Raw genomic sequence first — 27,094 nt, 5'->3', positions numbered from 1 at the left:
GTTTGATCTCCTGGCCCCACTAGGATTTTTGCTGCGAGATTGAGGACTTCAGGCATGTGCCCCCACACACTCCCTCAAAGCAGTTGAGCTATCATGGCCTTCTCATGCCTACCTTTCTTCTTCCAGTGCAAGCAAGTTCATGAGCCACTTATCAAACTTCATTTACCTGGGACATAGTATTTTATGTATGCCACTAAAGCTGGATGAAAAAAATACATTTAGTTAACATTTACATTAGTGAAGTGAGAGAAAGAAAAAAAAGCTCCGTAATAGCAGTGTAAATATGGTCATAACATAAATAAAAATGCTTTTCTTGTTTTTTAGTAGCTCATTGAAAACATGTTGAAGGAACAGTGGCATTTAGATGTGTATGGGCAGAGGAAAGACGGATGAAGGACAGCTCCTAGCAATTTATCTCTTCAGCTTGATGACTCAGTGGGTTGTGAATAGGTTGAATTCATTAAGTAATCCTGTGTATGCTGCCTCTGAAATCTTGATGTTGTCAGTTTGACCTTTTGGCATTTTTAAAATCAGTTTTGTCACCGTTGCTTTCCGTCACAAGTGTCGATAAATGTGTGTTGTATATCAAGTCTCAGCCTGCCTGGTGATACATTGCTGGATACATAATGAGCAAAGAGGAGAGCGGCAGAATATCGACAGTGGCTTTGTATGTGGAAATGGCAGATGCTGCGCTGATTTGTCAGGTGAAGCTGTGGATTTATATCTAAGTTCTAATGATACTTCACAAACCAATAACAGGAGCTTTTGGTGATTTGTACTCGTGAATGTCATTGCCAATTTATTATAGCACATTAATTCTTGTAAGCAGACTACAGAATACTTTTGCATGGCAATAAAGTCTTTTTATTTAAAAATGATGTAGCTTAAACCGGAATATATTTAAAATAAAAGTATTTAATCACTTAATATTTGCATTACATGAATTCTCTTAAAGGAACAAAGTAAGAATGATGGTTATTTGATGTCTATCTGTGTCAGTGAATTTGCATTTTTTCAGTTTTGTTTTTCATAGCAATAAGTCGTCTTCTTTTTCTCCTTTCGGCTTTTCCCATTAGGGATTGTCACAGCAAAACAATGGTTCGCAGAATGATTGGCAGTGGAGTTTTACACTGTCAAGTTGCCAGCCCAGTGCCCAACCTTCCACAGAAGGCGCACACACACACACACACACACACACACACACACACACACACACATACATACATACATACATACACACACACACACATACACACACACACACACACACACACACACACACATCTAGGGCCAATTTATAGTGTCCAGTCTACCTGCAGCTTGTCTTTGGGATGTGGGAGGAAACCAGCGCACCCAAAAGAAACCCACATGACTGCAGGGAGGACATGCAGACTCAGCACAGAAGGCACCCAGCTGAGAATCAAACCAGTGAGCCTCTTGCTGTGAGGCAACAACGCTAACCACTGCACCATCGCGACTGCCCCTTTTTCATAGCAATAAGTAATTAAAGTAAAATATCAGTATTCCCTTAGTACATTTTAAGTAGTTTGAGAAGGAAAAAAGCTTCATTTTATTTATGTGAAATGTAAGGTGATAAAATGGTAAACCTGAAGTAAGGCACACACGGAGCTCAGCAAAACGGACAACTGCTTTAATGAACAAGCACAAAAACAATCCACAGCAAGCTAAATCACAGCAGCACAGCACAGCAAACGAAATTGCAAAGCACAAGCAACAGCACAATAATGCTGTAAAGTTAATCCACATACATTTTCGTCACAATAACTTCATCAGATAACTAACCTCTCTTCCTTTGATGAATAAATAAACTAATCTATTTCAAATGAACCAATGAGTGAACAAATTCAATTACACATGCAAAATGCATTACAACACATGTACCTTAAAGGTGAATGAATCTAAAAGTTAAAACCAAAAGTATATATAATAAATAGATATGTATATATATTTTGTTATATAAAATGCTTCAAACATAAACCTTAGTTAAAATTGCTTTGTTAAATATAAGTATTACCAGCACAAACCTGAAATGCTTCTAAAAATGTTTTTTAGAAGGTTATACAATGCTTATACAGCATACATGTAGTATTACAAATGTTTCTGAAGTAATTACTTAATATAAAACATATTTTTGTTGTGACATATCTGTGAGGACATAATGATGTTTTCAGAAACTGTATTTCACTAATCTGCTAATTAATGGGTGAGGGAGACAGAGGAGTCACACCTGTACTCCAGTGGGCATGTATATTTCTGTTTTGATAATAATAACCATTATTTTTTTAAATGCAAAGAAACTGAAGATATGAAATGTAGACCCGAGGACACACTGTAGGTCTCAGGCTGTAGTATTTTGTTGACACGGCTGTTTTGTAGTTTACAAACTGTGTGCTTTGATCCACTGATTGAGAGAAAAGTACCACTTCATTTTTTTCTTGTTCAGATCAGTAATGTGCTTCTACTTTGAAGATGATTACTTTATTGCTAACCTTCCCAAGCTTGTTCTGGTTTCAGAACTTTTTTCTCTTAAGAGCATTGTTTGTGGTGAAAGCCTTTGGCTGTAAACACTGACTCATCTAGAATCAGGGGACCTGACTTGAAACCAGTTTTGTTTGCAGTCATTTTAAAGATCTAGTGGTGATTTGTAGAGAAAAGCAAAGTAGTTTAGTATGCTTGATTCTCTGGTTCTCCGTCAGTCAGTTACTGAACACCAGATAAGTAGCACATTTCCAGAGCGACCTGCTTACTTAGTCATTTTGGTTTGGCATTTAGTCAGTGGATTAAACTGCTTGAGCTGCTTGCTGTAGTTGTGGTTATGTGGTTTGAATCCTTCCATCTCCATTTGCCTGCTTTGGGATTCAGAGCAAATCAGTTAGTCAGACAGTACTGATGTCACCCTTGAAAAGGAACACTTTCGATGTTAATCGTTGTCAGTGTTGTAGTACTGATTCTTGGGACTACCAGTGTCTTTCACCATTCCCCAGCCAGCAGATGATGTATATACTAATGTCCAGATATAGGACAATAAACAGGGTGTCAGCTTGTGGCATCTTCAGTTCTTTCTTGCCATGTAATCTCAAGCCCCACAACACTTTCTTGGCAGCATCGGTCTGTTGGTCTGCTTGAACTACCATAGCATTAAGAATCCTCAATAAGCCCCCAACAGGGATTTTTTTCTCTCTCTCATTTTTGAATAATGTTTGTTCATGTTCAGGAAAGTTAGCAATCACATTACTTGTGGGATGCAATTTCCCACAGACTTTTATTTCTACTGCATTTTTTGCTTAGGTCCATGGCACAGCATTTCTAACTGTCCATTTTATGCTAGGTTTAATTCTAAAACTATTAAATGTAGGTCTGAGTCCCTTTATCAGTATGTGGATTCACGTAGGACATGCCCTTCACATGCTTTGCCATTTCCCAAGCCATGTCCCCAAGAAGTATAAGAATAAGTGTCCAAAGGAGAAGGACTTCGGGGACACCAAGGACATATCTGTGTCTGGGCCCTTGACAAAAGTTGTTGTCACTGATCCAAGTGAGGGGACTTTGCATCCTTCTTGGTTTAATGCTTGTTAGTCCAGAGTCCTCTGGTGTGACCCCTCAGGAGGCCACAACAATTCAGGCCCACAGTACAATAAAAAAAAAAAATGTAAATAGCAGGTCTTGACTTTTGCAGGTCTCCTTTCAGTGGAACGAATCTCTGAAGGAGTTCTTTATTTTAATCTGCTAGACTCTCCCTTTGTTTAGAGTTAAGGGTGATAACCATGAAGGTCATCATTACAAGAGTTCAGAGTAAGGCAGGCTTACTACAGTGTTTAGGCTTCCTGGTGACTCATAACACAAAAACTAGTTGTACCCATTTATTTACTTTGGTTGTCCTTACCCGTGCTGCGTCAGTGCTGTCTTTTCACAATAAAATGTTCTCTGTTAAGCTGGAACCATTTTATGGAATAAATTGATTTAATACAGAGTCATGGTGGTGTACTTATCACCCTTTTGTAATGGCAACTCAGTACTATCCCTTGCTTCTGTAATAAGTCTATCGTGTTTTCATTTCGACTCCCCTGATTCCTTCTTTACATTCTGCTCTGCAGTAGTCTTAAGGCTTAGATTTGCACAAAGACCCGTCTGAGGGGATTGTTGTGCTTGGAATGTCAGCTGCTTGGAATTTTCCTCTCAGTGAACCAAATAGGTGAATAGGTGTTTACTAGGCTAACAACCACAAGGGCCTTTTTAAGCCTAGCCATGCATGCCAAATCTCTGACAAGTTCTGATACTCTAGATAAGTGTAAGCAGGGTTTGGGAGATAAACCATTTACAGGTTACCTGTGTCCATTAAAGACATAGGTGCCAAACCAGGGATGAATTTCTTGTTTCCCATTAAATTGTCCAAGTTGCACTTGAATTAGGTTAGAGAGGAACTCTGTTTCACATGGATGCGGATCCTTTTCCATAGATATGGTAGTCTCTGGGATACATACCTGTCTCTCCAGCAGGACCTATTTATATCACAGGCAAGGTTTAAGTCTTTAGAATGGCTAATTCTGGTGCTGTTTGTTTCATGGTTATACAGGAGGCCCATCAGAGTGTGGGGTTTGACAATACCCTATATGCCAGGCATAGATCTCCTCTCAAAAGCCTGTAGGAGAGAATACAGGGATAGGGCCTTGAGGCGGTCTGCATAGGACATTTACATACGCCCTGTATTTTTTTAGTGAGGAACCACTGTGGATGTTCCAATTGTTGGATATGTCTGGTTAGTTACATACCAAAGGGGGCACTGTACTCAATGATAGGTCTGAAGAAAGCCTAATACAGTGGAACAATGACTTCCTTGAACTTAGATTCCATACTTTTGTGTATATGTTGTGCAATATAGAATGATTTCCTCACCACTGTAGACACATGATGGTCAAAGGCTAGATTACTATCTATGTGTGTCCCTAAGTCCCTGACTACTGGGTCAACTCTAAGGGGTGTGTTGTCAATATGATAGTTACCAGGGATGGATGACTTCCCAAAGGAAACTATTATGCATTTCTTGGCATTTAGTTTTAGTCCATGGCTCTGACACCAGTTGTTTGTCTGTGTCAGCCCCTCCTGGAGAACATTTCTGTCAGTGTGAGATTCATTGACAGCTCCTAATTTGCAAACATCAGCAAACTTAGCCAAAGACCACTGACATTGGCCTTGACTTCTGAGAAGTAAATGCCAAAAAGGAGCAGTCCAAGGACTGATCCCTGAGGGACTCCCCAATTCTAACTTGGGTCATGTCTGTGAGCCAGTTAGTTATCCACTGGGTGACATACGGGTTTGTACTTAACCTCTTGAGTTTGTCAACTATGCATAAGTGGGGTATCATGTCAAATGCCTTGACCTGGTCAAGGTAGGCAGTGTTTAAATAATTTTGCCCTCATCCATTGCCTTGGTGACCTCAAAGAAGTCCACCAGGTTGAGTAGGCATGATCTGCCCTTGACAAAACCAAACTGGGTTGGGTCCAGTGTCTGGAAGTTTACTATATCTTTACTGATCATCTCCATGATAATTCTTTCCATGGCTTTACATATAAAACTAGTGAGACTTATGGGTCTGTAGCTGGCCTACCTTTGTGCAGAGGGATGACTGTTGCCTTTCTCCATTCATGAGGAACAAAATCTTTTTGGAGGCTACAGTTAAACAGTAATTCCAGAGGCCCTGATAGGTCATGTTTCATCCTATTTAGAAGGCATTCTGGGGTATTGTCTGGGCCCATTGATGCAGTGTTCTTGGTCTTAGAAAGGGCATTAAGGACCTGTTCCCTAGTGATAATAGGGGGAGTTGTATTTGATGATATTTCCTGAGAGATGGGTAAAGTTGGAACTGTATTTATCAGCCAGGAGGTTTGCTATGTCTTTTGGCTTTGTATAGGTGGCTCCATTTACAATGAGCTCTACACACAATTGTGTATTTCCTTTGAGGTTGGGGACATAGCTAAAGAATGCTTTGTGGTTGTCCTTGGCCTGGGAGGCCAAACTTACCTCAAGTTTGACTATGGTAGACTTTATTTGTCCTCTGAGTTGGTTGTTTAGTTTGATGAGAGTGCTTTTATCCTGCTGGGTGCTGCACCTCCTAATTTTTGCCATGATTTTCTTCCTCCTGTTATACAGCCTATTGATTTTGTGATTCCACCAGGGTGGCTTGTTTTTTGCTTAGTTCTGTACTTCTTCCTGGTGGGTACAGCTGCCACTATGCAGCTATTAACATGCTTGTACAGGGTTTCTGTGAACAGTTCTGCATAGGCATCAGTGTTCTCAGAGTTTATGGTGGCTTAAAATTTTGCTAGTTTCTCACTTCATAGCAGGAGCTTAGCCTTAGAAATTTCCTGAATATTTCAGGTTTGGCTGGGGGTCCAGGTTTTATTTTTACTTCAAAGGAGACCATTTTGTGGTGTGGCTTTACCAGGGGAGGTATTTGAGTAGGGCGTGTGCAGCACTGTCCCTTATTAGTGAGGACCAGATCCAGTATGGTTGCAGCCCTGGTTGGTGTATCGACTGTCTGGTCCATGGAGTTTGTGTTTACAAATTCCAGGAGTCTCTGTGCATGTACATTTGGTGTCATATAGGATTCCCAGTTAATATTGGGGTAATTAAAGTCACCCATGAATATAGTATTGGGTTGTATGGTTAGTGTTTCTAATAACTTTAAATACATGGTATGGGTTTCCTGGGTCGTCGAGGGGGACCTATAGCTTGCAAGGAAGTGGTATTAGATTTTGCCTTTTGTGATTTGAACATGGAACAGCTCAAATGTATTGTTCTGTTTGACCAGCCTTGAGGTATATTTATTTTTGATGTAAATAGAGACACCTCCACCTTTAGTCCCTGCCTGTTAAGTAGCTGGCCTAAGTGTGTGGAAGGCATTATAACCTTGCACTGTTGGTGTGCTCGCCACAGCTTTAAACCATGTCTCAGTGACCGCACAGACATCAGCATTCTCTAGGGTAAAGAGAGCTTCTAGGTAGTCGAGTTTTTTGTTTAGACTCTTAGCATTGAGCAATAATACCTTTAGATTTTCTTGGTTTTGATTTGCTATGTCAGAAGTAAATTTGGCATTGCTTAAATAAAGTACTATCGTGGAAGACAATGTTTTTGCTAATATTCAAAAGCCTAGAGGGGAGAGGTGCAGACCATCCCTGGCAAAGTAGCATGGTCTGTTGACCATCTCCTTCTATGCTGACAAATATTGCATCCCCTTAGAATGATACCAGAAACTAAGCTAGTTATTGAAGTCAATCATCTTTTGTTCATATTGTGGCATCATCCTTGGAGAAGGTAAAATGCTGCTCGATGCTAGGTTCATACCAGCCTGAGACACATATTTCTAGAGCTCCACGATGTCTCTCTTCATATAGTCTAGGGAGGTATGTTTGGTCATTTACTCCCACATGGACTATGACTGAGTCATATTGGTAAATGTGGTCCAATGACCTGAGTCTCTACATTATGTGGAGTATCCTAGCACCTGACAAGCAACTGACCGTGATTTTCTCCTTACTCAGCCTGGTGAGAGGGACATTAGTGTGCCTCACGATGGAGTCTCCAATGACTAGAATGTTGGATTGTGTGATGGCTTGCCTTATGGGCTTAGAGGTAGAGGTTCCATAAGATGTAGCTCTATGTGTTGATGTGGTTGTTGTTTTGAAAGAGTGCATTTGGGGTTGCTGAGGGTATTTGGTATATGTACTTTATCTAGGAGGTCTTTGTTGTTTAGGAAGGTTACAATTAAATGCCTCAGCATGTATGGGTCGATATGTCTGCTTTTAATTATACGTGATGGGTGCAGCGTGTGTGCTACTGACAACCTTATTGACATTACGAGTATTTTTATGTGAGAGATTTGCCTCCAGTGACATTGTGTAAATACATTTCTCACATACCATATCAGTTTGTTTGAGAATTAACTGGTTGTCAGTAAACATGAGGCAGTTTCTACATTGCCTCAGGATGCCCATATCCACCAAGCTGGTAACTGAAACAGTAGGAAAGTTCATATCCATGACAACAGACCCTTTTTTATTGATTTGACAGTTGGAGTGGGAATATCAATCACTGTCAGAAGTGTCCAGTTTGCAACTATGTGGACAGTGCTTGTCACTGCAAACTAGTTATGCTGTGTGCAACTAGATATTGGAGAAATTTCAGTTGTGCTTTTATAGGAAAAATGTCATTCAAGGTGTCTGAATCTATACAGAGCACTGCCAAACAGTTGAGGGGAAACTAATACGTAGACCCTGAAAATTTAAGGATGAAGTATTTAGGCGGATATTCTGAAGTTAGAAACAAATCAAGCAATGCTTACTGAAAACAAAGAATTAGCTTGTCAAGAATGATGAAAAGAGGGTAGCCGCATGTATGGCTACTGCCTGGCTACTACTAATGCTGGTCTCACCACAGCTTCACTCTGTTGGGATACAATACTCCCTTGCTTTCTCTCTCACCAGAAGCAAAATGTTAGCACCAATCCCAAGACGAGAAGCAGGCCAAAGCGTGTTTAGCGATCCACAGTTTTGTCCCAGATGATGCAAGGGTCTGTAGGCTTGTAGCTCTTTCATGGTAGATGCCTTGAATAGCAACCAGACCAATCAGGAATGTTAAGCACAGACACTCACTCTCCAACCAGAAACAGTCAGGAATCAATGCACTCTGCTCCTTCTCTGACCCGGACCAGAATATAAGCACAGATTCCAAGCTGTCACCTATCAAGCAGTTATTAGGCTTTCTGGTGATCAGCAGTCTCCAGGAAATAATGTCACTGCACTCCTTCTCTCACCAGGAGAAAACAGAAGCACTAATTCCAAGATGACTACTGAGAGGCAGAATGTGGGCTACCCAATGACTGGTGGTTTGGCAATAGATGTTTAAAGGTAAAATGAAAAAAAAATGGTTTACCCTAAACATTACATTATACACTAAGCAGTTAGATATGAAACTGGGTAACTTAAGTTTTAGCTGTCTAATTGGAGAGCCACTATTTTTAAAAGAGCAAGGTAGATTGAAAGGGGTTGGACACTTTTGTATATTGGTACTATGGAATACAGTGGGATGGCCAATAAATTTAATTAGTTGAAAAACAATGTAAAGAAAACAAATCACAGTATACAAAATAGAAAAATGCAATAAAACAATACAAAGTACAAGAAATACAAAGCAAAGTAACCTTTCCCCCACAGCAAGCTGTGGCAGAGTGTGGGTGAGCTTTTCCAGCAAAGCTTTGAAATGTTTTATTTTACCCCTTAAAGAGAAGGATTAGTTCCTAGCTCCAGACAGACAGTTCACATATGATTAACCTTAACTGACCTGTTTTAACTTCTGTGTGACTCCTTAAATGGCATTACAGCTCACCATTGCACTTTTACTTCCCTGTTAGAGGAACTGATGTCTGGTCTTTCCAGTCGTTTCCCAGGATGAGATGCTTCAGGATAAATGTTGTGGCGATTTTATTCAAGGAGGGTTGTGTTGTGCGATTTTGCAGGTGCTGATTCACTGCCAGTGTGTGATGTAACTTTTAAAGGTCTGAGGACCATTTTTCCTTTCTGACAGTTATGATACAAGAGGAAGCAAAGAACTTCATAAATGTTTTGTAAGTGTTCTATGGCAGTCCACCCTGATCTAGTCCTTTATCTACGGCAGAAGTCTCATTACTGTGTTACCTTCAAATGTAGCTATTTATTTTCTGCCAGTCATCTTTTACTGATCTCTTATCATTAATTTGGGAACCATCTTTAGGGCTCCCTGTTAAAATGTCAGCATTCAAAATGCCAAGTGCTGACAAGCTGGAAAAAAAAAAGATAGAGACTGCCGGAAGAGTGAATCACGAACATCACTCTTTTCCTTTAAACTTCTCTTTTTTTGTTTTTGAAAGTTTACAAGTCCACCACACCCCCAACCTTATATATACTAACTCTGAGATTGCAGTACCTTGGAGCGAAGGAAATAGTCTGAGAAAGGTCCTTCTCAGACGTAGTACATGCAAGTCCATTTTTGGCCATTCAATCCCTGTGTAAATCCCAACATTTTAAATGGTTACTCACCTTTAGGGCCTTTTAATTGGATCCTGAGATGTCAAGAAAACTCCGAAATATAAACTTGGCACAGCTTCTTGTTGCAAGGAGCAACAGTACCTTAACTTCACATTTAGATGTATCTAGTATTTTTACTGTAATTTCTTGGTGTAGCACTAAAGTAAAAGGAAGAACTATTGCCTGAAAATGTACCAATTGTTGTCCTCAGTATCCTGGATTTCTGTTTTCCTGCTTTGTGAATTATTGCCTTGTGTATGTCTACAATGTGCTGCTGTTAACTACTGTTGTTCTGCATTACTTTATGCATAGGTGTAAACACTGCTGTGTTCTTAGCTAGCTATGTGTGTAAGGCACTCATACAGTGGAAATTAATGCTAGGTATACTGTCTCTGCCTACCTGTATTAATTTTTTTCTCTCAACCCATGGTATTTTTGTCTCTCGCTCTTTTCCTGAATTACTTGCGCATAACTAATCTCCCTCCTCTCTGTTTTTATAGCCCTAGTGGATTTTTCCCTGCAGTTTTCTCCTGGCCACAGTACAGGCAACACAGGTTTGAGGACCTTAACAGATACCCTGCAACTCTAACTATCTGTCCGGAAGCCACCATTTTAAGCTTAAAATAATACCACTGAAGTATGTGTCCCAGTAAATAACTACTACATAAGCTAATCGTTTAATTGATGCTAGACTTTATAAGCACAACAAGAATTTACAGTGTGTTTTTTTGCTAGTCACCACGAAAAGCAGACGCCAGCAGCTCCTATCCTTTCTTTTTGGTTACCCACTATCCTCATACTGTTTCTGTGTATATTCTCCTGTTCTGCACTTTACACTTCCCTCAATTCATTTCTAGCCTCACTCATAATTGCCTTTCCTAGTGCACCTGCCCTGTTTTACTGTCTTCAGACTCTTACATATTGTTTTTTTTTTTTGTTTTGCTCTGCTTTTAGCTGCTAGTAATACCTGTCTCTCCCCCTCCAAAGCCCCTCTCTATTGTAGCTTATTTTAACCATACAGCACTGGGTTTGCTTCAAGTAAATCTACTTGTGTAGCTTGAGGCCAGTGTCCTATTGTAGGCTTACTTCTGCTCGTATTTTATTTCTTTTTATTTTATTTCTGGTGACTATACCTTTTAGAAACTTTATATCCTTGTCTCTCAAGCTAGTTTTTCACTATCTTTTTCTGATTGTTTCTATGACTTCATCTTGACCAGGGTGCTAGCCCCACTCCATTCATCCTCGCTACACTGGGGCTCACTTCGCTCCCCTACCCCCATTCCCACCCACCCCTATTACAATTACCTTTATATCTAACTATCCCTCCCCTTCCTATCCCACTATCCACTACACTTCCACTTCCTGCCTGTTACCACAACCACCTCACTAATCTGTCAATCTAGTCAACACCACTTCCTCTATACCACTGTCTCTATACCTACTCTATCTGACCATATTTTATTCCAACATGTATTATTTTCTAATATCTTCTACACTACTCCTTATTCTATCTCCACCTCTTACCACTCCAATCTCTGTGATCCACTCCTGTGTTCACCATCTTCTGAGTCATATAACATATATCCAACTACTTCATCTTTTACTATCTCCCCTAATCTCTTTACTACCTCTACCTCAAGTCTATATAAACTATCCGTAATACAGGTTTTTAAACATTCCCACAAAGCTAAGTCAAAACTATACAAACTCCATCTAGCATCTACTACACACTCTCTCCTCACTAAAAACCTACTTTGTTCTGGAGATATCCATCCCAACCCTGGCCCCTCTTCTCTCCCCAAAACTACCTCTACACTGCCCCCATCTTACTCCTCTAACAGTCACCAACCTCAGTCACAACAATCATCTCCACCCAAATACTTAACTATTTACTCATTGAATATTCAGAGTCAAGCAAATAAAGTCACTGAGCTGCACTCATGGATAGCTCTCAATACCCCTCGCATCCTCTCCCTATCTGAAACCTGGCTCAAACCACAAATCTCAAATAGTGAAATACTCCCACCAGGTTATAATAACTTCCAATGTGATAGACCTGTAAAAAACGGTGGTGGCATGGCCATCCTCTACTCAAACATTCTTAACCTCTCACCATACCCTTCCCCAATTCCTGACTTCCTCCCAGCTGAAATCATCATCCTTAACTGCCATCTGAATCCCCACAAAAAACTTGCAATTGCCTCTATCTACCTTCCTCCTGGTAACAATCTGCCCATTCTTGAAAACATCCTATCCTGGTCCTCCCACAACATACCATATGAGACACTTATCCTTGGTGATGTCAACATTGATTGGTCCAAACTCACAACTGACTCCCCCTAACTCAGTATCCACCTACACGGCTTCCACCAACTTATAACATCTCCCACTCGCTTCCATAAAAATTCCACTTCCAGCTCCATCATAGACTGGATCCTTACCAATTCCCCCCACCAATACCACAATCCCACCACCTTACCTGACTCATCAGTGATCATCTCCCTACCACCATCTTAAGACACTACTCCCATATTCCTAAACCCCACCTTATCAAAGACTGTCGAAAACTATCGACTTTCAATTCATCCCAATTTAACTCCATTCTCCACAACATAGATTGGTCCATCCTAAAACACCTCCCCCTAAACGATGCTGTAAGCACTTTCAATAGCATCTTCATGAATACTCTAAACTCCTTAGCTCCCTCTAGGAAGATCAGAGTAAAATCAAACCATGCTCCCTGGCTCTCCAAAGAGACTAGGTCCCTTATGAAACAAAGAGATCATGCTTGTAAAACCTGGACTAAAACTAAACAACCACCTTTTCTTCAAAAATACAGACAACTGAGGAACCTTGCAAAAAAACATACAAATAATGACAAAACGTTATACTATAGCTCTGCTCAGCTTAACAACAAATCCAATCCTAAAAAATGTTGGTCAACTCTCAACAGCATCCTCTATCCTGGAAAGCCCTCTAATCCCTCCCCATACCATAACTCTTCCTCTCAGGAAACAGCTACCCTCCTGAATAAACACTTTATCTCTTCCATCCAAAATTTGGTAACCTCTAAGCCAAGCTCTACTTCGACACCCACCTCTCCAAGTCCCACTAACACAACTTTGTTTTTTTTTTGAGCCAGTTCCCATTACTTACATCAAATCTCTACTACTCAAGCTAAAACCTTGCTCTCCTTCCACTGACAATCTATCTCCTACAATCCTCAAACTTGCTGCTGACTCAATTGCCTATCCTGTATCTATACTAATTAATCGATCTATTCTGGAATCAACAGTCCCCACCCTTTGGAAATCTTTCTTCACTATCCCTCTTCATAAAGGTGGAAACTCCACTGACCCCTCAAACTACTGACCCATTGCCATTCTGTTCCCCCTCTCCAAGATATTAGAAAAATGTATTCACTCACAGCTTCTCAATCACCTCCTCACACACCACTTACTTACCCCTACCCAACATGGATTTCGTCCTCACCACAGCACCACCAGTGCCCTTCTTTCCTTCACTCATATCATTGCAGAGGCCCTAGACAACAATAAACTCATTTCCTGTCTCTTTCTAGATCTCTCCAAATCCTTCGATACTGTCTCTCATCCTCTACTACTATCCTAACTTGCAAATCTCCACCTATCCCCCTCCATACTTGCCTGGTTTAATAGTTACCTATCTGGCAAGGAACATTCTGTCAAATGGCTCTCATCCTCCTCACCTTTCCTTCCCATCTCCACTGGTGTTCCCCAAGGCTCCATCTTGGGACCCCTTTTGTTTAACATCTTCACCAATGATCTTTAAACCTCATGCAAAGAATCCTCCCTTATTCAGTATGCCGATGACTCCACACTTATATCCATCTCAAATAACATTCCTGAACTACACTCCCTAACCCAACAGGCCCTACTATCCACTGAACAATGGCTCTCTCACAACCTATTGATCCTAAATCCCAAAAAGACCAAACTCCTACTTTTGCTTCCCCGTTCTCTTTCTCATCACAAAACCTCCTTTTTTATTACATCTTCTAACAATACAAACATCCAACCTGACACCCACACAAAATTCCTAGGGGTCATTATCGATGACAAACTCAAGTTCAACCTACACATACTCCAATGTATAAAAAAAACAAACCAGAAACTAGGTCTGCTATATCGGAACAAAAAATTCCTAACCCCTGAATCTAGACTTACCCTGGGCCAGGCACTCCTCCTCCCCTCCCTCTTATACGCCGTCCCAGTTCTTACCAATATCCAGGCCTCCACTCTAAACAAACTGCAACAGACTTACCATAAAGTAGCCAGATTCATTACTAACTCCCCATACAACTCACACCACTGCATTTCTTTAAACGTTATTCAATGGCTTGAACTTCCCCAGTTTCTGCTATCTTATCAATTTCGTATGCTACACTCTCTTCTTTATAAACCCTCCTTCTGTCCATCTCTATCTTCCTTAGTCTCCATCTACATCCCATCCCAGACCCTCCATACTTCTAACCAACAATTACTTGATATCTTCCACCCAAAAAGGTCAGTAGGCAAACTACTCTACAAACACTCCCTTGCCCATGCTTGGAACAAACTTCCCCTTGACTTACGTTCAATCTCCCACACCTCACACTTTAAAAATTAACTAAAAGCTTATTTTCTCAATTCCAGAACCTGCCCTTGCCATGACCCTACCTAGTCTTCCTTCCCTTTATGTACCCTCAAAAGGACCATACTTAGTACCTCATTACACCTCTCTCTCCAATGTGTCTACTATGCATTTGCACAATTTTAAACAAACAAAAAATGTTTATTGTTGACCTATTGAACTATATCAATGTAAAATTGTTACTTAGCTTCTTTTTAATGCAACTTTAACTTTATGCATGTAACCCAACACATGTGAATCATTTTGCTATAACTGCTATTATATCAATATTGTTTAAAATTGTACTTGTTTTAAAATGTATTACTGGAGCTTTTCTCCTCGGGTCTCCACTGAAAATGGGCCACAAACCCAGTTAACAAATGTTAATAAATAAATAAATAATGATAACGGGGATGTACTAATATAGTAAGACCAACAGCCTATCAAATCTTAATTGTTGCATCAGTTCCTTTGGTCAGTCTTGTAATCACTGCCCTTTAATAATCCCAAACTTCAGAAAGTCTGTCATCTGAGTTGCATGATACAGCTTTCTCTCTTTGATTATTCCTGAAAGGCTGGGGATGTGTTCCACCTTTGTATTCTTTGTTAGAAAGAAAACACAGTTCTTATTCAGAAAAAAAATCTAGGTAATTTTCCAGCTGCCATTCACTATATCTCATTTACCCTCTGTTCTTCAGTGTTAATTCTAAAGCTCCTTGGAAACATGGTGTATTGGTATTAATTTCTTCTCCCTATGTTAATACAAGATGACTAGAAATAATGGACCTTATTTATGAACTATACACACAGTCACACTGGACTGATGAACAGCTCAAACCATGTGCCAGATCCCAGCTTGATTCTTATAGTGTTGCATATGCAGTAGAGTTTCTGCACATGCAATTACATATTTGGAGTGGTATAGGGATACAGTTGGTATACAAATTTAGATCCACAACATAGGATTCAACTTGCACACCAGTGATAAGTGTACTGTACTGTGATGTATGGCCACAGAGTTACATGAAAACTGTGAATGCAATGCAAGAAACAACATAACCCTGCATCCAAACACCATGCAGTATTGATGTGCTGCTTAGCACACATATAAGTAGAGCAACCAGATTAGAATGCACTGACACTCCCGTAACAGAATACAGTGCAGTGCAGAAAACATGTCAGCCCAAACACTGCTGCTATGTCCCTTAGCCACTGACATATGCAGCTTTCCAGCAGTGGACATCAGAGTAGCCCCTGAGTCCTTTATGAGCATGAGGTGTTAGTAATAGGTTCTCTGACAGTATGAAGAAGTTCCAATAATCACTTGTGTTCACATGAAAGGAGCAACAGTGTCAGTACTAAGCAAAATGCTACACATCAAGATGTAAAAAAACATTGACAGACTAAATTAGTTTGATTATCCCTGATTCATTATAGCATGTTGCACAAAACAAGTTAACAGAATGCTGCGATACATCTGTAAACAGTGTGCAAAAAAATCAAACCCAGTACAAGTTAATACTGTGTCTTATAAACTGTTAAAAAGAATAAAAGAATTAAAGAATCTCAGTGCTGCCTAACAAATCATTCCTCTAGTTGGGAGTTTTGAGAAGGCATTGTGTGTGCAAGTTATGCACTTGTTACTTATACTCTTGTCTCTTTCTTACCTTTCATCTGTGGACCACTCTCCCTCATCACAGTGTGTCACTTTTCAGTACCAATTCAAATAAATTTGCTTCCATAACTGTACACTGTAATATAACTGAGGCCTTACTAGGGTGTTATGTAGGGGACAAAATTAAATTGTTTTCTTGGTTTCTACCTTTCTTGCCATGTGACCCCCCCCCTCATCCTTCACTGCCAGTCCAATTGGTTCAATAGGTAATACACTTATGTTTTATGCTGGAGAGAGCAGGAGGCTGTGGAGTCTCCCCCTACTGCACGTGCTTGCATTCACATTCCATTACTGATAATGCAGTGACACATCCCTGATGTTCTATCCATTCAATGTGATTTTTAACCCAATTTCTTTCTGTCTGAATGAGTGGTAGATTAGATGAAAGTAAAAGATCTTATGTCACTTATCAAAAAAGAGTAGAAAATCTGCCCAGTATATCCTTGCTAAATTTCCTTTTGTCTGCATAAATATCAACTCATTCTCTCACATAAGTAGCCATATGCCAAGTGTGATTAGCCTACTTAAAATAATGATGATCAACAGTAAGCCTGGCTAACATAGCTGAGTCTAGGAGGATGATCAGTGGCTCCGTATTGACATGTTGACACTTGCAAAGCTGAATGCTGACTTACTGAAAATTCATGAGAAGAGTGAATATCGAACATTGTTCTTACTTAAACTTGTTTTTGCTTGAGGGCAATTTTTTAAGCATCTCAGGTCCTTCAGTTATGAGACTCTCTTCTATAGATGAAGCTGGACTCATTGCAGTCTATTAAGATATTGACAGAAGTGATCATATAAGTTTGCTTACATAACTGTACGAGTGACAGTTGCAGTTAACAGAAAACATCAGTTACAACTCCATGTTTCTGTAACACTATTTCTTATAGTAGTGCATCTTGGATCATTACCTTTCTATGTTCTGTACTTTTGTTCCAAGGATCTTGATGCAATGCAAAGGAAAACTAGCGACCACACAACAGCGTATTATATCAATTACCACAATAATTTATTGACAACGTTAAGCGCTTTTGTCTGTATAGTAGACTTCTTCAGAAGAAAGTGCTTAACGTCAATAAATTATTGTGGTAATTATTGTGGTAATTGATATAATATGATGTCGTGTGGTCGCTAGTTTTCCTTTGCATTCTTTTTTTTATTTTAGTTGGTTGGGCTTGTTCACTTCTTGATCTTGATGCAATGTTTGCACTTCATTCTGGATGTTGTATTTCCAGTGTGAGTAAACATCATAGAACTGGAAGGACAGTATTAGCTCTCATTTGGGACTTGAACCCAAGACCTCAAACATACAGTTTTGGTATCACTGTATTTTCTGAGTGGTAGTAAGACATATCAACAAGTCATTTGATCCTGGGGATGACGATATTGTCATTTATATATTTAGTTAATCAATATTGATTTTTTAAATGTTTTTCTTAGGCTATCATTTAAGAATAAAACAAGCATTTATAAATATTACATACATGTTGATTTTTATTGGTGATGGAGTGCTTCAGTATGACATAAGGGATGTGCATCATATCAAACCATGGCATAACAAGTAATTCTGTTACTGATGTTCAGATTTTAAAGTTTTCAGTTTTACTACAGAAGTGGAGCGGGCTGTACCCGTTCTTTTAAAATGAAGTATGATACTGGTGTAAGAGGGTGCTTTCTATGAAAGCACATTATGACAAGTGATGCAGCTTAGACAGGGGTGATGGAAAGCTTTTAAAAATAGAAGAAAATGTCTTGTTGCTGAATTGTTGGTAATTTTTGTAAAATGTTCCTTCATCAGTCATGCTGGAAATATAATGAATGGAGCCTACCTTAAAAATCTTAAAGAAGTTCTTTGTGCAAATTTGAAGATGGCTTTGATGAAGGAGACCTGTTTTGGTCAGGTTGGTGGTCTGTAGGTTCACAACAGGTGCAAAACATCTGAACAACTTTATAAAGTGCACAGATGCTACATTCACATCCAAGTTTTATGTGGTACTGCCCTACGTATTATTTTCTGGTCTTTAAATGGGATTTATGTAGAGTTCCAGAATAATAAAGTTCATTGGCTAGATATGTGGATTTGTAGTGCAGTTTTGAACAGTATTTGATGCACCACCGTAAAGTGAATTGTATGCAATTTAAACCTTCTTAGCATATGTAGTTTCTTTCCACCAGTAAGTAGCATGCATTGTACAGTTCAACAAACATTTCTCACTCGTGCGTACATGCACAGCTGAGCAAAGAGTTCTCACGTGTGCATACACACTTGCACCCACCCACCAAATCAAAATGATCTGTGCAGTGTAAAGCTTCCAGAAGTGGGGAATTGTTTCTGCACATGTTGGATACTTTTTCTGTTCTTTGTTGCAGACGTTCTGTTTTTTATGTGAGCTCATTAGTACAGCTTGACTGCAGAGTCTGTCTGTGATGTGTACCAGTCAGCCTATTACAAAAACTCCATTACATGTCTTTGATAGGTACTGCAGCACATAGATTCATAGGTGTGTACTAGGCTAATGGCCCTGGGGCCTTTACAAGCTTAGCCATAGGATTACCCTGGCATAGTGCCACCCGACCTTAGTTCACAGTGCCTCTGTCGAGTAGAACCACTGATGTTATCCCCAGGCTGAATTTTCTGTTTCCCATCCACTCATCAGGATTTCTCTTGATGTAGTGAAATTAGTGACAGGTGTAGTAGTTGTAGCTTTAACAAAGAGTTAACATCAATCAGTGTGCATATGATGTGACTATCAAGTATATAGCAGTCTGAATAAAGTTTCTTATCAGAATACACAGTAATTTTAAAGTGTGTGTGTATATATATATATATATATATATATATATATATATATATATATATATATTTATATATATATAGTACTTGAGTATTATCGCGACCAGATTTCCCGCTTAACATAATTCGTTATAATTTCTAATGTTTTCCGGAAACTGTGTGTGTTAACCTAAAAAGGGTTGTGTAAAGTCTTAATTAGTATTCTCTCACATTGTTAGGACACTGGAAGAAGAAGAATGGCAAACTTCTTTATCACATGTAGTGGCAGCAACCATTTCAAGTGATAATGGAGAGCACTGGACTGAACTTTTTGCGTAACCACGTCAATTGGTATTATGGATTTTTAGTTATATGTGGTCCAGTGTTTTCCATTATCGCTTCAAACTAAATGATTTCTAAAATAGTTTGCAGTAGAGTGCCAGCAAGAAAACAGGAGTTGTAATATACAAATAGATATGAAAATGTATCAAAAATGAGTGCATACTACAGGATCATGGTTTGCACACTTCATTGCATTTTATTGACAAACGATATGAATCGTCTTTCATACAAAAAAACTCTGATGTTTAATATTTTGGCTTGTTTTTGCATCTGGTAACAGTGAAGATTAAAACTCCAAAAAAAAAATCGCTTCCTGACATGTCACCATATCACACATGCGTACTCACACCAGTTGCAAACATTTTAAAGTGCCCTGTACACCCAGTTCGTCACGTCTGTACCATGCATACCTCTCAACTGAGCAGATTTTTGCCTCATATTTTTTGGTTTGTTCTGCATAAAATTTGTGGATTTAAAGCAAATCACAGAGGACTGAGTGCACTACATAGTGACATACAGTAGACTGTCAAGACTTAATTTCCTTCAGAAAAATCATCATCATCTTCTTTCGGCTGTTCCCGTTAGGGATCGCCACAGCAGATCACCTGTTTCCATTTCTTCCTGTCCTCTGCATCTTGCTCTGTCACACCAACCACCTGCATGTCCTCTCTCACTACATCCATAAACCTTATCTTAGGCCTTCCTCTTTTCCTGTTACCTGGCAGCTTCATCCTTAGCATATTTTTCCCAATATATACTCCGCATCCCTTCTCAGCACATGTCCAAACCAACGTAATCTTGCCTCTCTGGCTTTGTCTCCAAACCTTCCAACCTGGGCTGACCATCTAATATACTTATTCCTAATCCTGTCCACCCTCGTCACACCCAGTGCAAATCTTAACATCTTTAACTCTGCCACATCCAGCTCAAACTCCTGCCTTTTTGTCAATGTCACTGTCTCCAACCCATATAACATAGCTGGTCTCACTACCCTCTTGTAGACCTTCCCTTTCACTCTTACAGGTACTCGTCTGTCACAAATCACTCCTGACACACTTCTCCACCCACTCCATCCTGCCTGTACTCTCTTCTTCACCTCTCTTCTACACTCACCATTACTCTCAAACTATTGACCCCAAGTATTTAAACTCATCCACCTTCGCCACCTCTACTCCTTGCATCCTCACCATTCCTCTATCCTCCCTCTCATTCACACACATATATTCTGTCTTAGTCCTGCTGACCTTCATTCCTCTTCTCTCTAGAGCATATCTCCATCTCCAGGGTCTCCTCCACCTGTTCCCTACTCTCACTACAGATCACAATGTCATCTGCAGACATCATAGTCCATGGGGACTCCTGTCTGATCTCGTCTGTCAACCTGTCCATCACCATTGCAAATAAGAAAGGGCTCAGAGCTGATCCTTGATGTAACCCCACCTCCACCTTAAACGCATCCGTCACTCCCACCGCAGACCTCACTGCTGTCACACTACCCTCGTACATATCCTGTATCACTCTTACATACTTCTCTGACACTCCTGACTTCCTTATACAATACCACAACTCCTCTCTAGGCACCCTGTAATATGCTTTCTCCACGTCTACAAAAACACAATGCAACTCCTTCTGACATTCTCTGTACTTCTCCAGCAACACACTCAGAGCAAACATCGCATCTGTAGTGCTCTTTCCTGGCATGAAACCATACTGCTGTTCACTAATCATCACATCCCTTCTTAACCTAGCTTCCACTACTCTTTCCCATAACTTCATGCTGTGACTGATCAATTTAATCCCTCTGTAGTTACTACAGCTCTGCACATCACCCTTATTCTTAAAAATTGGTACCAAAACACTTTTTCTCCATTCCTCAGGCATCCACTCACTTTCCAAGATTTCATTAAACAATCTGGTTAAAAAGTCCAGTGCCATTTCACCTAAACACCTCCATGCTTCCACAGGTATGTCATCTGGGCCAACGGCCTTTCCATTCTTCATTCTCTTCATAGCTATCCTTACTTCCTCCTTGCTAATCCACTGCACTTCATGATTCACTATCCGCACATCATCCAACCTTCTCTCCCTCTCATTCTTTTCGTTTATGTTCCTTAGAATCCCCAACCACCCATATTAACCTGCATGCATTTACACAAATCATATCCACCCCTACCAGGATAGGTAAACCCAACCAAAAAGAAAGTATACTTGACTGGGTACTCATAAACAGTCACCCCCAACTGTACACCTCTGGTACCCTCCTTAATGGCCTAAGCGATCACCTTCTCACATATGTAATTAAGCACAAAACCATTAATTCCCAACAACCCTTACTCAGAAAGGTTAGAAACAATAAAAAGTTTGACCCTGCCAAATTCCAACAAGAACTAAACTCATGTAATTGGTCTATTCTAAAACACCTCCCCTTAGAGGAAGCAGTAGCATACTTTAACAACAAATTCCTTGAGATCCTTGATTTGCACGCACCTGTTCGTTCAAAGAGAACCAAGGCAAAAACTGCACCATGGCTTTCTATAGAGTCTAAACTCAAAATTATCCTTAGAAACAAAGCATGGGCTTTATGCCATTCTTCTAAAGACCCTCAAGATCACATTAAATACAGGCAATCCAGGAACGAAACCAAAAAATCAATTTTACAAGACAAAAAACAATACTACTGTAATTTACAGACAGTAAATCAAAATAACGCTCAGAAGTTTTGGGCAGGTTTAAATAATCTACTACATCCTGGACAAACTTCAACCCCAATCCCTGCTGCTACTATTGATAAAACCCCTGAAGATGTTTCTGATAGTTTTAACCAATTCTTTACTGAGACAATTCAAGCCCTAGCTAGCCAACTACCTCCTAGCTCCCCTGGTCCTGAAAGTAGCACCCTAGAAACCTACTTATGCTCAGCTTCCAACCAGTCGCCACTTCACTTATCCGTACCTTGATCAAAAAATTAAAACACACTACACTTTCTGCTGATCAACTCCCTGCCGAGTACCTACAAAAATCAGCTGATACTATTGCTTACCCCGTCTCAATACTAATCAATCGAACCATAGTAGAAGCTAAAATTCCCACCATCTGGAAAATATCCTATGTAATCCTACTTCACAAAGGAGGCAGCTCTACTGAATTCTCCAATTCTAGGCCAATAGCTATACTCTCTCCACTTGCAAAGATTATGGAAAAATGTATTCATAGACAATTCATGCACCACCTAATCCAAAATCGCCTTATGGCAGACACTCAGCATGGCTTCCGTCCTCATCACAGCACTACTTCAGCCCTCCTAGCCTTTACTAACACCATAAACCATAATCGCAACAATAATTATATATCCTCAGCCCTCTTTTTGGATCTTTCCAAGGCATTCGATATGGTTGATCACCAACTTTTAATCCACACCCTGCAAACATTCTGTCTAGATACTGGAGCCCTCCAATGGTTTCAATCCTACCTGAATGGTCGACAGCAGAACAAACTCTCTAACCTTCTACCTAACACCCTTGGAGTACCACAAGGCTCTATACTAGGGCCCTTGCTGTTCTCCATCTTCATTAACGACCTTTATACTGTCATCCCAAAAGTCAGCTGTATCCAATATGCTGATGACTCTACTCTGATTTGCTCAGCCACATCTCCAGTAGAGTTATGGTCAGCTACCCAGACCACCTTTAATACAATAGAAAACTGGCTTTCTGAACATCGTCTGATCCTAAATCCCAAAGGTCTACCGCTTTCACCTTTACCATAAAATCAAATGATGGCACAATAATCTCCCCTGACCCATCTACAAAACTATTAGGTATCATCATAGACAATAATCTCAAATTTGACCTACATGTTAACCAAACTATCAAAACCATCAATAAAAAACTAGGGTCACTTTACAGAATAAAAGCCTTCCTAACCCCTCCAGCTAAAATTGCCATAGCTCGCTCTCACCTTCTTTCAACCCTTCTGTATGCATCCCTCTACTCGAATTTGAACAAGACTGTCCTTAACAAACTCTCAGTTTGCTACAACCACATTGCCAGGTTTGCCACTGGACTGCCTTTTAGGACACATCATTGCATCAATCTAAATCAGCTTGGTTGGCTTGAACTACCTAGCCTAATCCAGTATAACCAACTGATTATGGCCTATAAAATCCTCTATAATCCGGACAATACTCCTGCACTTAAAAAATATTATCACCCCCTATAACAATCCTAGACCACTTCGATCTTCTAACAAACTACTAATTCAGACTAGCAAAATTAATAACACAGCCGGTGATTCTCTCTTTGCAAACTCTGTAAGTAGATCCTGGAACTCACTTCCAGCTGATATTACCTTACTTTCCACCTTAGGTCAATTTAAAACTAGACTCAAACAACATTTGTCACTTAACTGGCTATGTCAATGTATCAAGCCTGGCTAACTTGAATGTGTAAAAATCTGTTAACCAGTTTACTGTGTAATTTAATTTAATCCTGACTTGTGCTCAGGACTAACTTTAACCTGTGGAACTTGTTTAACTTGCTTACTTATGTAATCTCTGTAAATAATCTGTTTGTAATATGTAATGCTGGTATTATGTAATGCTGTATCTGCTTACCCTTGGAGCTTTTCTCCCCGGGCCTCCGCTGAAAATGGACATGCATTCAGTCGGACTATCCCGGTCAACAAATGTAAAATAAATAAAAAATAAAAAAAATTCATCAACCCCTCAAAGTACTCTTTCCATCTCCTCAACACACACTCCTCACTTGTGAGTATGTTTCCCTCATTATCCTTTATCACCTTTACCTGCTGCACATCTTTCCTAGCTCGGTCCCTCTGTCTAGCCAATCGGTACAGGTCCTTTTCTCCCTCCTTAGTGTCCAACCTTTCGTACAACTCTTCATATGCCTTATCCTTAGCCTTCGCCACCTCTCTCTTTGCCATGCACCTCATCTCCTTATACTGCTGTCTACTTTCTTCATCTCTCTGACAATCTCACTTCTTCTTTGCCAACCTCTTTTCCTGTATACTCTTCTGTACTTCCTCATTCCACCACCATGTCTCCTTGTCGTCCTTCCTCTGTCCCGATGTGATACCAAACACCTTTCTAGCCATCTCCCTTACGAGCTCTGCTGTAGTTACCCAGCTATTTGATAACTCTTCACTGCCACCCAGTGCATGTCTTAACTCATCCCTGAACTCCACCTCACAATTACCCTTTTTCAATTTCCACCATTTGATCCTTGGTGCTGCCCTCACACTCCTCCTCCTCTTCTTGATCACCAACGTCATCCTTCAAGCCACCATCCTATGCTGCCTAACTACACTTTCTCCGGCCACCACTTTACAGTCTCCAATCTCCTTCAAACTGGCCTTCCTACAAAAGATATAATCCACCTGCGTGCATCTTCCTCCACTCTTGTATGTCACCCTATGCTCCGCCCTCTTGTTAAAATACGTATTCACCACAGCCATATCCATCCTTTTCACAAAATCCACTACCATCTGACCTTCTGCATTCCATTGTTTAACACTATACCTACCCATCACTTCCTCATCCCCACTGTTCCCTTCACCAACATACCCTTTTAAATCTGCTCCAACCACCACTCTCTCACCCTTGGGTACAGTCATCATCACTTCATCCAATTCACTCCAAAATGTTTCTTTCTCATCCATTGCACACCCAACTTGTGGAGCATACGCACTAACAACATTAATCATTACACCATCAATTTCCAGCTTCATAAACATCACTCTGTCCGACACCCTTTTCACCTCCAAAGCATTCTTCGCATACTGTTCCTTCAGAATAACTCCTACGCCATTTCTCCTCCCATCCACACCATGATAAAACAATTTGAACCCACCTCCGATACACCTAGCCTTACTCCCCTTCCATCTGGTCTCTTGCACACACAATATACCAACCTTCTTTCTGTCCATCATATCAGCTAGCTCTCTCTCCCTATACCAGTCATACTGCCAACATTCAAAGTTCCGACCCTCACTACCACAGTCCTTGCCTTTCTCCTCTCTTCCTGCCTTCGGCCATGCCTTCCGCCTCTTCTCCCCCTTCGGCCAACAGTAGCCCAGTTTCCGCCAGCACCCTGTTGGCTAACAGTACTGGTGGCGGTCTTTGTTAACCCGGGCCTCGACCGATCCGGTATGGAAATATTAACGGGTGACTGCATGAAAAGATTTGGCGAAGTTTTACGCCGGATGCCCTTCCTGACGCAACCCTCCCCATTTATCCGGGCTTGGGACCGGCACAAAGAAATGCACTGGCTTGTGCATCCCATAACCTAAATCTTGTTAAACGAGCAACTTCCTAAAATACTGAATTTCACTGCCGGCTAATAAAAAGTCAGAATATGTCCCAAACACATTCCTTACTATGAAGAGCCCAACAGATGTTTAAAAAAAGTCATCAAAGCAACAGTTTGTAAGACACATGACTTGCAACTGCATACATGTTATGAAGTACACTGAAAGGGTTTAAAAGCACACAGTAATAATTACTACTTTACAAACCCCTTTTCAAGTTAACTTAAATATTTCTGTCCAAACATAATGAATTATGTGACGCAGGAAAACTGGTTGTGATAATATGCAAGTACCATATATATATAAACTATATATATATATATATATATATATATACATATATATATATATATATATATATATATATATAAATGTATATATATCTATATCGATATGTATATATATATGTATATATATATATATATATATATATGTATGGGTCCCCTTCAAAACATCTAAAACCCATAACATCTAATTTCATAACATTGAGACCAGAACATCTAAAACCCATAACATCGAATTTCATAACATCTAACAAATCACATGAAAATAACATCCCCTCCACATATAACGACAGCAAACTACCAAACACACTTTTTACTACGTTTCTGCAGGGGGGTTTGATACTGTGGGGTTAGGAAATTAACTTTTTCCCACTGTAGTACGATCTTGGAGTTGGTATATTTAATTTACAGGGGGTGCAGGGGGGCTTGCCCCCCCTGCAGAAACATAGTAAAAAGTGTGTTTGGTAGTTTGATGTCGTTATATGTGGAGGGAATGCTGTTTTCTTGTGATTTGTAGTGTTAGATGTTTTGGGTTTTAGATGTTCTGGTCTCAATGTTATGAAATTAGATGTTATGGGTTTTAGATGTTTTGAAGTAGACTCGTATATACAAACATATATATATACATATATATATATATATATATATATATATATATATATATATGTATATACACACACACACACACACACATATATATGTATATATATATATATATATATATATATATATATATATGAGTCTACTTCACATCACCTAAAACCAATTTAACTGACTTTCATTTCACCGAGACCAAATCACTTAATTTGTCAAAATATTGAAACCTCATTTGACTGAATCTCATTTTACCGTAAGCTTACAATGCTAAATTTCAAAAGACTAAATGTTAAACTATAAACAAACATACTCACAACAACAATAACTACCTCTTTCCAGAACTTAAAAAACTACTTACCCTCTTAAC

Source organism: Protopterus annectens, chromosome 7.part0 (genome assembly GCF_019279795.1).
Source record: "Protopterus annectens isolate FY-2018-M chromosome 7.part0, PAN1.0, whole genome shotgun sequence".
Taxonomy (NCBI): Eukaryota; Metazoa; Chordata; order Ceratodontiformes; family Protopteridae; genus Protopterus; species Protopterus annectens.
Note: the sequence above shows the minus strand (reverse complement) of the source record.